Consider the following 13,440-nt stretch of genomic DNA (forward strand, 5'->3'; position numbering starts at 1 on the left):
TCACCAGGCAGTTCTGGTGGCCAAAGGTGAGGGAAGATGTACGAGAATATATAAGGGGGTGCAACCGCTGCCAGAGAGCCAAAGGGGAGAGGGCGGCACCCGCGGGGTTACTGGAACCATTACCCACACCAGAAAGACCATGGGAAGCAGTGTCCATAGATTTTATGACCGATTTGCCCAAGTCAAGGGGCAAAACGGCCGTCATGGTAGTAGTCGATTTATTAACTAAGATGTGCCATTTCATCGCTTGCTCGCATGCGGTGACGGCGGAGGAAACCGACAAGCTGTTTGTGGAACACATTTTCAGGCTGCATGGCGCTCCTTTGAGGGTTTTATCAGACCGAGGGAAACAATTCACTTCCAGGTTCTGGAGGAAGCTCATGAGCCTACTACATGTTGAGGTCAATTTCTCGATGGCCCGGCACCCGGAGACCAACGGACAGGCAGAAAGAACGAACAGTATACTCCAACAATACTTACGGTGCTACGTCAGTGAGAGGGAGAATGACTGGGTAGAGAAATTAGCTTTGGCAGAATTTGCATACAATAACGTGGAGCATGTGTCCACGGGGATGAGCCCATTCATGGCCAATTATGGGTGTCACCCCAGGGCTTTCCCAGGGGGAGGGGAGGAGAGATGGAGTGTACCAGCGGCTGAAAGGTTTGTGGAAGAGATGGAAGCCCTGCACCAACAGCTTAAGATGAACTTGGAGAGGGCTAAGGAAGTGTACAAAAGGCAGGCAGATAGGAGCCGGAGGGAAGGAGAAACCATAAGGGTTGGGGACCCAAGGGTTACCGTTCAAGGGAGGTTGCAAGAAATTAAGGCCAAAGCGACTGGGGCCCTTCGAGGTAACACAGCAGGTGAACCCGGTGGCCTTTAGGCTCAAATTGCCTGACAACATGAAACTACACCCGGTATTCCATAGGTCATTACTCTCACCATACAGGGAAGGGCGGGAATTTCAGGGGCGAGAGGGAGAGGTTCCCGCACCCCCACAGGTAGAAGAGAGGGAGCGTAGCAGTCACGCAGCGGAGATACTAGATTCAAGGTGGAAGGGAAGACAGGTGGAGTATCTGGTGGCTTGGGAGGAGGAGCCCGAGTCGGAAAATGCATGGGTGCCAGCAGAAGCCATCAAGGATGAGTTTCTCCTGGAAGAGTTTCACCGTAGATTCCCAAGAAAGCCCAGACCTTTGGCGAGGTTCTGGGAGGAGCAATTTGGCACCACAGATGACGAAGAGGATATTGCGGGGTTTCCGGCCTCTGAGGGAGAGGGAGGAGAAGTATCTGAGGGAATAGAATTGGATTGGGAAGATTCTCCAGTGGGAAGAGATAGTAGGAGGTGGAGAGCAATGTTCGAGTCATCAGAAGATGGGGAAGGTTCCTTCCGGGGGTTCCCAGCATCACCGGCCAAAGAAAGGGGACAGACCGGGGGTGAAGGGGGTCCTGGAGGGGAGGTGGATGTCAGGGAACTGCCATCGGAGCCCAAGGCGGTGGCAGGGCTTCCAGATGCAGGGGAGGGAACCTGCAGGGAGAGAGGGAGAACTTCCGCTGAGGAAGGAGAGGAGGAGGAGGGGGCATCGGAGGGAAGGCTCAGGGACGCTTCCAGCGAGGGCAGCGGAGAGAGCTCAGGACCTCCCATTGGGACGCCCACTCTGCGCAGAAAGTTGTCGCGCAGGGAATCTAGGCGGAGACTCACTGTCAAGGAGCTTTTATGTTGGAAGTTCAGGAAACGCCCACTGATGGATTCTGCCAGTGATTAAGACAGCCACGAAGTAAGGCCTGTCCGGTTAGGGAAAGTTTTAAGCCAACTACTCTGCTTGGAGCGGGTTTGCGCTTACGCACAAGCAACCCCTTATCCCTTTACATTATCATAGCATCATAGAATTGCAGAGTAGAAAGGGATTCTAAGGACCATCTAGTTCAACCGCCTGGAATGCAGGAAGTTTCAGCTGTCCAATAAGAGGAGTGAATCTCCAACCTTTCTGTTATCAGCACCATTCTCTAACCAACTGAGCTTTCAGGCATTGTGACTGGGGATGATGGCCACCTTGTCTCAACCCTTACATTATCTGATTATACAAATGAATGCAAATATGGGTCACATCCATTGTTTTCAGATTTCAAAATGCCTAATATTTAAAAACAAAATGTCAAGATTTCTGGGGTTTTATTTTCAAAAACAATAAGTATTCTCATCTGCAATGTTCCTTGTATTTTTTCTATTTAAGCCGTTTTCATTCCAAGTTAGTATTTTTAATCTGCCATTCTGGTTTAATTTAAGGAAAAATAATTATTATTTTTATTCCTGCTTTAATTATGTCTTTGTTAGTCTTCCTCTTCTTCCTGTTTATCAGTGCTATCCTCAGGTAATTCCTCTATGCCCCTTTCTGCTCCTGTCACGAGCATGCCTTCTCCTAACTCTTATATTAAATTTTTCATCTGAAATTTCTGTGCTTCAGATATATCCCTGCATCGTTGTTGTAGTGGTTATAGGGGTTGCTCTTGCGTAAGTTGCCGCCACTCCTGGCTAGGTAGCCTGGTTAAACCCTTTTTGTCTGGACAGCCCTTCACTTCGTGGCTGTTTCAGTCGCTAGCAGAATCCGTCAGTGGGCATTTCTTGAATCTCTTCCAGCAAAGTTCTTTGACGCCAAGTCTCCGCCTACTCTCCCTGCGCAGGGTGGGTGTGGGCAGCAGAGGACCCGTGCTCTCCCCACTGGTCTCCAGCGAAGAGTCCTGGAGCCCCCTCGCCGATTCCCCCATCTGCCCCCCTTTATCCCTGGTGTTACGCTGATTTCCTTCCCCAGCCAATGAGCTGCCTCTCTCCCTGCTGGGCCCTTCTCCAGCATCGCTTTGGAGCCTTGCCTCTGCCTCTAGCTCCGATGGCAGTTCCCTGACAGTTGTTTTTTGTTTTTATATGTAAAAGAGACTCCTTTCAGGAACTCCGATGTATATGGAATTTGCTTATTTCTCAGAGCATCTGTCAAAAAATTGGAATTAGCTTGGGTTTTTTAGAAGTTGGACAGGAATTTCTTTTAGAATCATTTTATTTTTCTCCCCTATCTGTAATCTATTCTGATACTCTGTTTGTATTATTTGGTCTCTGATTTGGCGTAAATTAAAAATTACCAGACAGTCTCCTGGTAACTTTTTTTCACCTTTGCAAAGCTTGATTTAATTCAGAAGATTTAATCAATCGAGTTTTCCATCAGTTCTTCCTTTACCTCTATCTAATTAAGCAACTCCTTAATCAATTTGGACCTTATATCTTCATCTGGTTCTTCTGAAATTCATCTAAGACAGAGAATCATTTCCTTCTGACACATTCCCAAAACCGCAATGGCATCCCAGGCTGATACCTGGGAGACACTAGCCTCCGCCACCTCCTCTTTAATTTTTCCTGGCTTTTTCTCAATTCGAACCCTTCTGCTTGAACCCTCTTTGTTTTTCTTCCTCTAATCCCTGTGTCTTGGTTTTTAGCTCCTGTACTGATAGTCCCCGTGGCATAGTGTTCCCATCCACATTGTCATTGCTGACATAGCTCAGATTCCTTTTGTGGGTTGACTCTTTTTCCTCCTCCGCTTCCACTTTCCCTCACAAATGTCCCCCTAATTATCTCTAAACCATCCTGGGGTTTTGTTTTTTGCCTGTATACGTTCACGATGCCCTGGTCCCCCAAAAAAGTTCTTCCCAGGATCCAGCCAGAATGCTCTAAAATGCTGCCCTTACTTACAATATCATCATCCTTATTTACCATATTTCTTTCTCCCTCTCCTCAGCTGTGTGTGGTGTCTCAGCTGCTGAGCAAAGCAGGGAGTGACAGCAAACGTCAGAACCTCTTCACAGTCATGTTGCAAATCTTTGAAATACGTGTTTAAGGACCCTCTGATGTTGTACTGTAAGGTCTGATGGCGCTGAGAGAGGCTGGCTAAACGTGAAATGATTGTCACATAGAGAACTGGCATTTTTCCCTTTCTCTGGGGTGCACTGGAACTTTCTCTAGCCATGTTCTAGGTCTGCGGGAGAGGTAGAGAGGTGGAAAGAGCATGCCTTCTTTTCACTTTATTTCTATTCAAATATTGTATGCAATGGACCAAAGAACAGTGCACTCCTATCTGGGATGGCCATCCTCTTTCACCAAGCATGCAGCTGCGTGTGTGTGTGTGTGTGTGTGTGTGTGTATTTTCACCCCCTCCCATTGCGATAATCTCCTGATACAATGTTTTCAGAAAGGAGGGGGAGGAAACTGCTCTTCACTTCTTCCTCTCCTGCCTCACTCTGTGTTATCTATGTAACAATCTATGATTGTTATCTATGTAGAGATTAGATGGCTGAGTGAGAGCTGTAACACTCATTCAAGCCAGTAGCACTTCAGTTTTAGCTTGCAGTAGCTATTAGAAATGAAAGAGGTTATGCTTCACAGCTTTCTTCCATCTTCTTTATACTCTGTTGAGTTTGGTGCTCACAACTCACACTTGTGGGTCCAGTTCACTTAGACATGCTTTCCAGGAGTCTAAGTAAACTTTCCTTTACACTTGTTTGCCTTGACTAGCATTTTCTATTTGCAGACCATTCACACAGTTTGGAGTTAGCCATGGTCATTGATTTCAATAGGTCTCCTCTGATTCTGAGTCTACTTCTTCTTCTCAGTCTGTCTCAGGAGATAATGGAAGAGTGCGTCTTTGGGGGGGGGGTGAAGTCTAACCATTGTAGAGTTACAGTGCCTTCTGTGACTGTAGAAACCAATATGGGAGATACATGTTTTGTGGCAGCTGGGGCAGATGAAGGCGTCTGGTTGTGCTGATGCTTGTGTACCATGGTGTTTTTTTCTTTCTGCGCTTCTCCAGCTGGTCATTCCTCCTCCAAGTACACACTGAGTCAAGCAGACATTGGCAGATCAGCGGTTTATAAGTTAGATATAACTCACTGGATGCATTTTTTAAAATGGCTGCAAATTCAGTTCCCATTGTCCTCATAAAGGAGAATGGAAGCTAAGGGGCTTCCGTTGTGTTATGGGTTCAGGAAACATAGACAATGAACACAAACCACCACCTTAAACAACAACAACAAATTAATGAAAGACACATCAATGTTGATCTGACTGGAGTAGAATTAGCTTCAGCCAAGGACTATAATATCTGAAATGAGAGGTTGCAAGAGGTTATAATATAGTTACCCTATGATAATATGAGGAGACCCTATAATATGCTTGCAGCCTTAGAAAATAACATAGGCCAATGTAGCTTTGATATGTGCAGCAAAGGTAATACTCAGCTGTGATTCAGACGTGACTTCCTTTTTCTAAGAAACTTTATAAAAGCACATGGCACAGGACACCGATCTCATCAGACTCAAGCACCTTCTGTCTGTCTTCTGCTACTGCTCTTGGTATCTCTTCTGCTACTGCTACTTTTCATTCATTCTAATTCTGTATGTGTGGGTGAAATACTGAAATCGCTAGCCATGATGGCTATTCTCTGCTCCCGTGGTTGGAAGCTGAATGCTTATGAATGCCAATCGCTGGAATCCTCAGGAGGGGAGAGTTGCTCTCATGCTCTGGTTCTGCTTTTGGGTTTTCCTGAAGATGCATCTAGCTAGTTGGTGATTGTGAGAATAGGATGTTCGGCCATTTGCTGACCCAGCAGGTTTTTCTTATGTTCCTAAATATCAGATTTTGGGTCAAGTGGTGTGAGCCACATCCTAGTATGGGGTGGAGGAATCTGCTCATATTTGTTTCCTCTCAGATTCCCCCCCCCCTCTCTCTCTCTCCCTGACCTTCCCAGTAACTTTAGTTCCTCACAGTTTCATACAACTGGCCTGACCTAGCAGGCCCCTTTTATGTCCATCCGTAAAAATTAGGTGAAATATACTCGGAGTCGCAAAGTGATTTCATGCTCTTTATTCAGCTCATAGTGGTGAGGAGGAATGAATGAAAGTCCCCTCAAAGTATCTGCCTTATATACATTATTTACACAATGGGCTGCACATGATTGGCTAATTCCGGAATTGTACTGTAAACCAATCAGGTTGTGGATTCACTTCAATCTGGAGCATGATTGGGTGGTTCCTGCCAACCAATCATACTGCTGCATTGTTCTAGGACCAATCAGACTGCTGCATTCTGAATCCTATTGTTCTAGGACCAATCAGACTGCTGCCTTTTGGATCCTATTGTTCTAGGACCAATCAGACTGCTGCAGTTTGGATCCTATTCGACTCAGTACATAACACCCCTCCCCTCTAAGTTCCAGTCCTGCCCGGGAGGTCGCATTCATAGTCCTCAAGGTACGCTGGCGGCCTACGTGTGCGTTGCGGCCTGGGGTGTTCCCTGGTCCGGGGTTCTGGTTCTGGCTCGTGTTCCAAGGATGCTGGCTGTGATGGGGCTGTTTGGTCTGGCGCAACCGGCTCGCTCAGTCGTGGTTCTGGTTCCGGTGTCCTTTCGGCCTCCCGGGACCTCTCTGTATTTACTGGTTCTGCCTCTCCTGCTGGCCCCTGCTGCTCTATGGGCCTCACTGCCCCACTGTTCCCCTGGGACTCCTCTGACCTGTCCTCCTCCTCCTGGTTTTCTCCCGGGAATCGTCGCCGTATCTGGTCACAGTGGCGGCGCCAGCATTGCCCCCCATCCGTTAGCACCTCGTACGACACGGGGCCAGTGACCCTGGTGACTGTGGCGGGTACCCATGCAGGGCCTGCCCCAAAATTCTTTGCGTACACTGGGTCCTGGGCCTCGAAGGTCCGGGGGTTCCTGCCTTCCCCCACCCCTACCTCATCCTGAGCTCTATCGGGGTGAAGGCGGTCCAATCTGATTGCAAGGCGCCGACCCATTAGTAGTTCAGCGGGGCTCCGGCCAGTCGTTGAGCTGGGGGTGCTGTGCTGTGCTAGAAGGAATGTGGCAAGGCGGTACTCCCAATCCCCTTGCGTCATGCGGCGAAGGGTGGCCTTGGTGGTCCGCACCATGCGTTCTGCTTGGCCATTGGTGGCAGGGTGGAATGGCGCCGAACGGATGTGGCGGATGGCGTTCTGCGCTGTGAAGGTTTGGAATTCTCCTGACGTAAATGCAGTCCCGTTGTCTGAGACGAGAGTGTCAGGGAGCCCGTGCGTTGCAAACAGCCTGCGTAGTACCCGGATGGCTGCGGATGTAGAAGTGGATGGTACCAGTGCGACTTCCAGCCATTTGGTGTAGGAGTCCACCACTATGAAGAATGTTTTCCCCTGAAAGGGGCCAGCGAAGTCCACATGCAGGCGTGACCATGGTGCTCGGGCAGACTCCCAGGACTGGACTGGGGCCCTTGGGGGATCTGGGCGGGATTCTTGGCAGGCCTGGCAGTGTTTGACCCAGGCCTCTATCTCTCCGTCGACCCCCGGCCACCACACATAACTCCTGGCAAGGGCCTTCATTCTTACTACCCCTGGGTGTGTCTCATGTAGGGCTGTGAGGACCCTTTTGCGGAGGGGCTGGGGAACAACGACCCTGCTTCCCCATAACAGGCACCCCTTGTGGGCCGACAGTTCATGTTTGCGGGTTGTGTAGCTGGCGAATTCTGGCCCGGGGCTGCTGCTGGGCCATCCCCTCCACACCCAGTCCAGGACCCGGGAGATGACCCTATCTTTCTTGGAATGGTGTGCAACTTCTTGTGCCTGAATGGGGCGGTCGGGAAGCAGCTCCAGGCTCATAACCTCTTGTGCAGGTGCCGGGTCGGGGCCTGTTTCTGGTAGTGGTAGCCTGCTGAGGGCGTCCGCATGGCCCATCGCCTTCCCAGGGCGGTGAATCAGTGCATACTGGTAGCTGGCAAGGAAAATTGACCACCTGAGGACACGAGGAGACAGCACTTGGGGGGTCTGCTTTTCGGGGGCGAACAAGCCAAGCAACGGTTTGTGGTCAGTCACCACGGTGAAGGGCCGCCCATACAAGAAATCATGGAATTTTTTTACTCCCTTCACGATTGCCAGGCCCTCCTTGTCGATTTGTGAGTAGTTCCGCTCGGTTGCGTTGAGTGTCTGGGAAAAGTATGCCACCGGTACCTCTCTTCCATCTGGGAGTTGGTGTCCCAGGACAGCGCCAATGCCATAGGGTGAGGCGTCGCATGCTAGCACCACCGGCAGCCTCTCGTCGAAGTGTGCCAAGACCGAGTTTGAGACAAGCAAGTCCTTGACTGCCTGGAATGCGGCCTCCTGGCGATGGCCCCACACCCAAGGGGCCCGCTTGTCCAGGAGTCTGTGTAGGGGCTCCGCTACCGCCGCCTTGTGGGGAAGGAAGGAATGGTAAAAGTTCAATAGTCCCAAGAAGGCCTGAAGTTCAGTCTTGTTCCTGGGCGCTGGGGCATCACAAATGGCCCGTACCTTGTCCCCAGTCGGGTGGACCCCTTCTGCGTCCACCATGAATCCCAGAAAGTCCACCTGGGGCACTCCTAGTAGACATTTTTCCCGCTTTACCTTGAGACCCGCTGTCTGGAAACGGTGCAGAACGGTGCGGAGGCGGTCCTCAAACTCCTCTGGTGTGGGCCCGGCAATCAACACATCATCGAAGAAGGGGGTGACGCCAGGAATCCCTTTAAGGAGAGAGTCCATTAGATTCTGGAATATGCCTGGTGCCACGCTGACACCGAATTGCAGCCGCTTTACCCTGAATGCTCCTCTGTGCGTCACAATCGTCTGTGCCTCTGCTGTTGCCTCATCTACTGGCAGCTGTTGATATGCTTGGGCCAAGTCCAGCTTGCCAAAAATTTTCGACCCAGCCAGGGTGGCAAGGACATGGCTGACCACTGGCACTGGGTATGCATGGGCCGTGAGGGCCTTGTTTATGGTACATTTGTAGTCTGCGCAGATGCGGACTGAGCCATTAGGCTTGACAGGTGTGACGATTGGGGTTTCCCAGGGGGCATTAGGTACCGGTTCCAGCACTCCTTGCTCCACGAGCCGGTCCAATTCCTCGTCTATACGGGGTTTCAGAGCGAACGGGACCCGGCGGGCCTTGAGCCTGACTGGTCGTACTGCGGGGTCAAGCTGTAGAGCAATGGGGGGGCCCGTATACTGTCCCAATTTCCCATCGAAAACCCCCGGAAATTCCTTGCATATGGCGTCCACGTCCACTTGTAAGCTAGTGTGGTTCACCCCGGTGACAGCTAGCCCCAGTGGTCCAAACCATGCCAATCCCAGTAAGCTAATGTAGGGGCCCTTGACCACAAGCAAGTCCAGTTGCCGCGTCCGCCCTCGGTATTGCACCCTGAAGGTCCCCACCCCCATTGTGGGGACCTTACGTTTCTGGAAGTCCCGGAGGGTGAATGGGGCCGGCCTGAGTTTGGGACCCCCAGTAGGACACAGTTTCCTTAAGGTCCTTGCCGAGATTATGGATAGAGTTGAACCCGTGTCAAGCTCCATGCGGCATGGGGCCCCCTCTATCTGTACCTCTACATAAATTTTCTCTATGTTGGGGTGGGGCAACTGGTATACCTGGAAGTCCGTGAGCTCTGTCGAGTTGCCTTGGTGCGTTGGGCCCCGGGACCTGGGGTTCTTGGATTGGTCGTCTGATGCCTGGTGTCGGGTGGGCCGAGCCCGACACACCCGGGCGATGTGTCCCGATTTTCTGCACTGTCTGCACTCTGCATTGCGGAAACGGCAGGTCCTCCTCTCATGACTTTCTCCACAGCTTGCGCAGTTCCCTCCTTCTCGTCGAGGCAGCTGTGGTATGTGGGCTGCTTGAGTGTGCTGCTGTACTCGGTGCACCTCCTCCCTGTCAGATCCTGAGTCGTCGGTGAGGTCTTCATGGTGGACCCTCGGTTGGGACGGCTGGCTCGGCCGTGCCTCTTGTGTCGACCTCTCGGCAGCTTCCGTTGCCAGGGCCTCCTCCAGAGCGACCTGGAACGTTAGGTTCTTCTTAGCGTAGAGGCGTCGTTGCAGCTTCTCATCCCTCAGGCCACCGACGAGGCGGTCACGAAGCATGTTCTCCAGCTCTGAGAAGTTGCAGAACCAGGCGGCTTGGCGGAGAGAGGTCACAAACCCAGTTATGGTTTCCCCAGGGGCTTGCCGCTTTGCGTAGAAGGCATTTCGACGAGCCACCACTGAGGGCTGTGGCGAAAAGTGCCCCTTCAGCTGTTCCATTATTGTTTTGTATGGAACAGTAGCAACGTCTTCAGGCGCAAGGAGAGCCCGGGCGATTTCAAATGTCTCCTCTCCGCAGACGCTGAAGAATATTGCCCTCTTCTTGGCGTCTTCATCATCGGTGACCCCTTTGGCTTCTAGGAGGAAGGTGAAACGGGAGGCGTACGCTTCCCAGTCTCCAGATGCTGGGTTGAACGGCGAGAAGTTGCTGTCAGTTGCCATTCTGAGTTCCTTGTGTCCCGGAGCTGAAGCCTGGATACACGGTGCGAGGCAGCGGTGCGGCAGGTGGCGGTGCTGCGGTGCTGTGTGTGGCAGTCAGCTCAGCGGGATCCCACCTTCGTCGCCAGTGAAATATACTCGGAGTCGCAAAGTGATTTCATGCTCTTTATTCAGCTCATAGTGGTGAGGAGGAATGAATGAAAGTCCCCTCAAAGTATCTGCCTTATATACATTATTTACACAATGGGCTGCACATGATTGGCTAATTCCGGAATTGTACTGTAAACCAATCAGGTTGTGGATTCACTTCAATCTGGAGCATGATTGGGTGGTTCCTGCCAACCAATCATACTGCTGCATTGTTCTAGGACCAATCAGACTGCTGCATTCTGAATCCTATTGTTCTAGGACCAATCAGACTGCTGCCTTTTGGATCCTATTGTTCTAGGACCAATCAGACTGCTGCAGTTTGGATCCTATTCGACTCAGTACATAACATTAGGTAAAATTGCCTTTATTTGCAAACTGAAACACATTTCTTTCTCCATCCCGTGCTGAGAGTAGTTCTGGTTCTGCATACCCTCCAAAATTTCTTCTATGAAAATAGGGACATCCAGTGCTTTCTTTCATGAAAAATAGGTGCCAGTACCCACCATGAAGTTGTTTAAGTAAGTGTCACAATTTTTAATGAGAGAGAGAGAGAGAGAGGTGCCACTGCTACGTACCCTTGGGTATCCTCGGGGGGGGGGCACTGGGGACATCTATTACCATAATAGTAATAATTTTACTATCTAAATCCTACTTGTCTGACTGGGTTGCCCCAGCCCCTCTAGAAGGATACAAATATATACAAAAACATAATAAAACATTAAACATTTTAAGAAAACGTCCCCATACAGGGATGCCGTCAGATGCCTTTGTCTTGGGGGCTAATATAACTCCATACCCTCCAACATTTCTCAGATGAAAATAGGGACATCCTAAGGAAAAGCAGGACATCAGAAACAAGGATGGTTTCTGTACATCCGGGACTGTCTCTGGAAAATAGGGACACCTGCATGGTCTGCACATGTTTGCAAGCTAGTTGCCCCAAAACAGGAAGAGGAAAAGGTATGGTTGACTCGAATCCACAAAGGTGGGTACCAGCTCTTGGTCCATCTTGGTCAGCACTGTGAAAAGGCATGGACAGTAACTCTCCAGGTTTTCAGGCAGGAGACTCTCCCAGCCCTACCAGGACATGCCAGGGATTGAACTTGTGACCTCCTTTGTGCAAGGAAGCTGCTCTACTACTGAGTTATGGCCTGTCCCTCTTTATTATCTGATTATTTGCTGTGGTCACCTTTTTTTTTCTGCACTCCACATAACTTAGGTATTGCATCATTCTATGCCATTTGTAAAGTGTCTTTTGTAAGAGATACCTAATGAGAGTCCGGAGAAGAGGTACCCAATGCATTGTCCACTAAACATCGTGGACTTCAACTCAGATCATTCTGAAACTTTGGCAACATTAGCTGGGGCTGGTGGAAGTTGCATGCCAACAACATCTAGAGGACACCATGTGGGTCACTCCTAATATAGAGCATCTCATCCACAAAGGCAGGTACCAGCTCTTCCACAAAGCACTAGCCTCTGTAATTTCCCTTTTACCATGGCCTCTCCCCTCTGCTTCAACATCCCTCATTGTTGCACAAGTCTCCAAGGGTGGGCTTCTGCATCCCCTTCCTCAGCTGATTTCTTCCACTAACACTTGTCATTTCAGACCCAGCTCCATCACTCCAAGATGTCTTGCCAGCCCTGCTGCGTCTCATCCTGTGCCCCATCTTGTGTCAGCTACCCGGTCGGTGGTCTGGGCTCACTGTGTTCACCTGGTGGGGGCTTGTCATCCTACGGGGGCGGAGTGTCATCGAGTAGCCTCGGTATAACATCTGGAGCCAATGTTGGCTGCCTCAATCAGTTACCACCATGTGAAGTAGTCGTCCAGCCGCCTCCCACGTGTGTGGTAATCCCAGGAGCAATCCTTGCCGCCACTTGCGAGCCAGTTAAAGTGGGGGGATACACCGCCTGCGGTGGGGGCTCCGGCGGAAGCTCATACAGCCGTTTGGGTCTGTGCCAACCCCGTGGAATTGCCAAGGTGTGCGGTTCTCCCTGTTAAGATCAAAGTCAATCTCCACAGCAACAGAATAATTTGGAAAAGAAAATGGTACCTGGAAACTCCTAATACGCCTTCATGGCTGCTGCTGATGTCATAGGCCTGGGTGTCATCAGTGCTGAGCCCCCTCAATCCACAACTCTGACAACTGGATCTGTGGTTGCTCAGCATTCCTGATGCTTGTGTCCATCTCTATGCTAGATTGTAGATCTTCTGCTTTGACTTTTCAGCTTTTCCTCCTGCGCTTTTACTTAATTCAAAGTACAAAACAAAAAACTGCAAAGGCATTAAGTAATATCTCCTTCTTTGGTTCTCTGTATGTTCAACTATTCTGAAGGATGCCCAAGTTTTTTGATGCCTCAACTGTCCTGCTAAACTCATGCCAATCACTTTGTGCTGTTATCTTTCAGAGTAAAATATTTTTGTTCCCTTTGACATTTGCTCACCAGGCAAGTGTTTCCACACGCTGCTTTTTTCATTCATTAAAGCTTACCTGCCTGCATTTGAAAGAGAAAAAAAAACCCTGTTGTGTTTGTTTCTCATTGGGTTTTGGGGAGGAGGGCCTTTTTTAGGTCTGCACTGAATATCCATCTCATTCAGTAGCTGATGGATGCCCCAGAGAAACTGCTGGGCAAGGTGTATGACCATCAACCATCCCTATCTGTGTCTGTCACCCAATACTTAAACGTATGCTTCTCTATGTATGTGTAGCTTCTAATTTTCTTAGATATAGTATAGGGGAAAGAAATTCAAGTGTAATGATCAAGCACGACCCTCTGGACTTCTCTTTATGGCCCATGAGACTCTTCCCATGTCATACAGGCTCCCAAACCTAGCCCCTCACCAGCTGTGCTTTGTAGGCTCCTTGGGTGCTTAGGCCTGTGTGGAGTGTTCCATTAATTCTCACGATATGACTTACTTGCCAGCCTGGGAGAGATAAAGAATGCTACATATATAGTATGTGTAATACTAGTCT

At 50.0% G+C, this 13,440-nt stretch overlaps 1 long non-coding RNA gene across 1 annotated transcript; it reads left to right on the top strand.

The window, feature by feature from the left end:
- Positions 1–4,311: 4,311 nt before the first annotated feature.
- Positions 4,312–12,899, top strand: LOC309330621. The gene is made up of 2 exons (XR_014151521.1): positions 4,312–5,386; positions 12,075–12,899. It is a non-coding gene; the product is annotated as an uncharacterized lncRNA (long non-coding RNA).
- Positions 12,900–13,440: the final 541 nt, after the last annotated feature.

The sequence above is a fragment of the Podarcis erhardii genome (assembly GCF_964252035.2).
Source record: "Podarcis erhardii genome assembly, chromosome: 15".
NCBI lineage: Eukaryota > Metazoa > Chordata > Lepidosauria > Squamata > Lacertidae > Podarcis > Podarcis erhardii.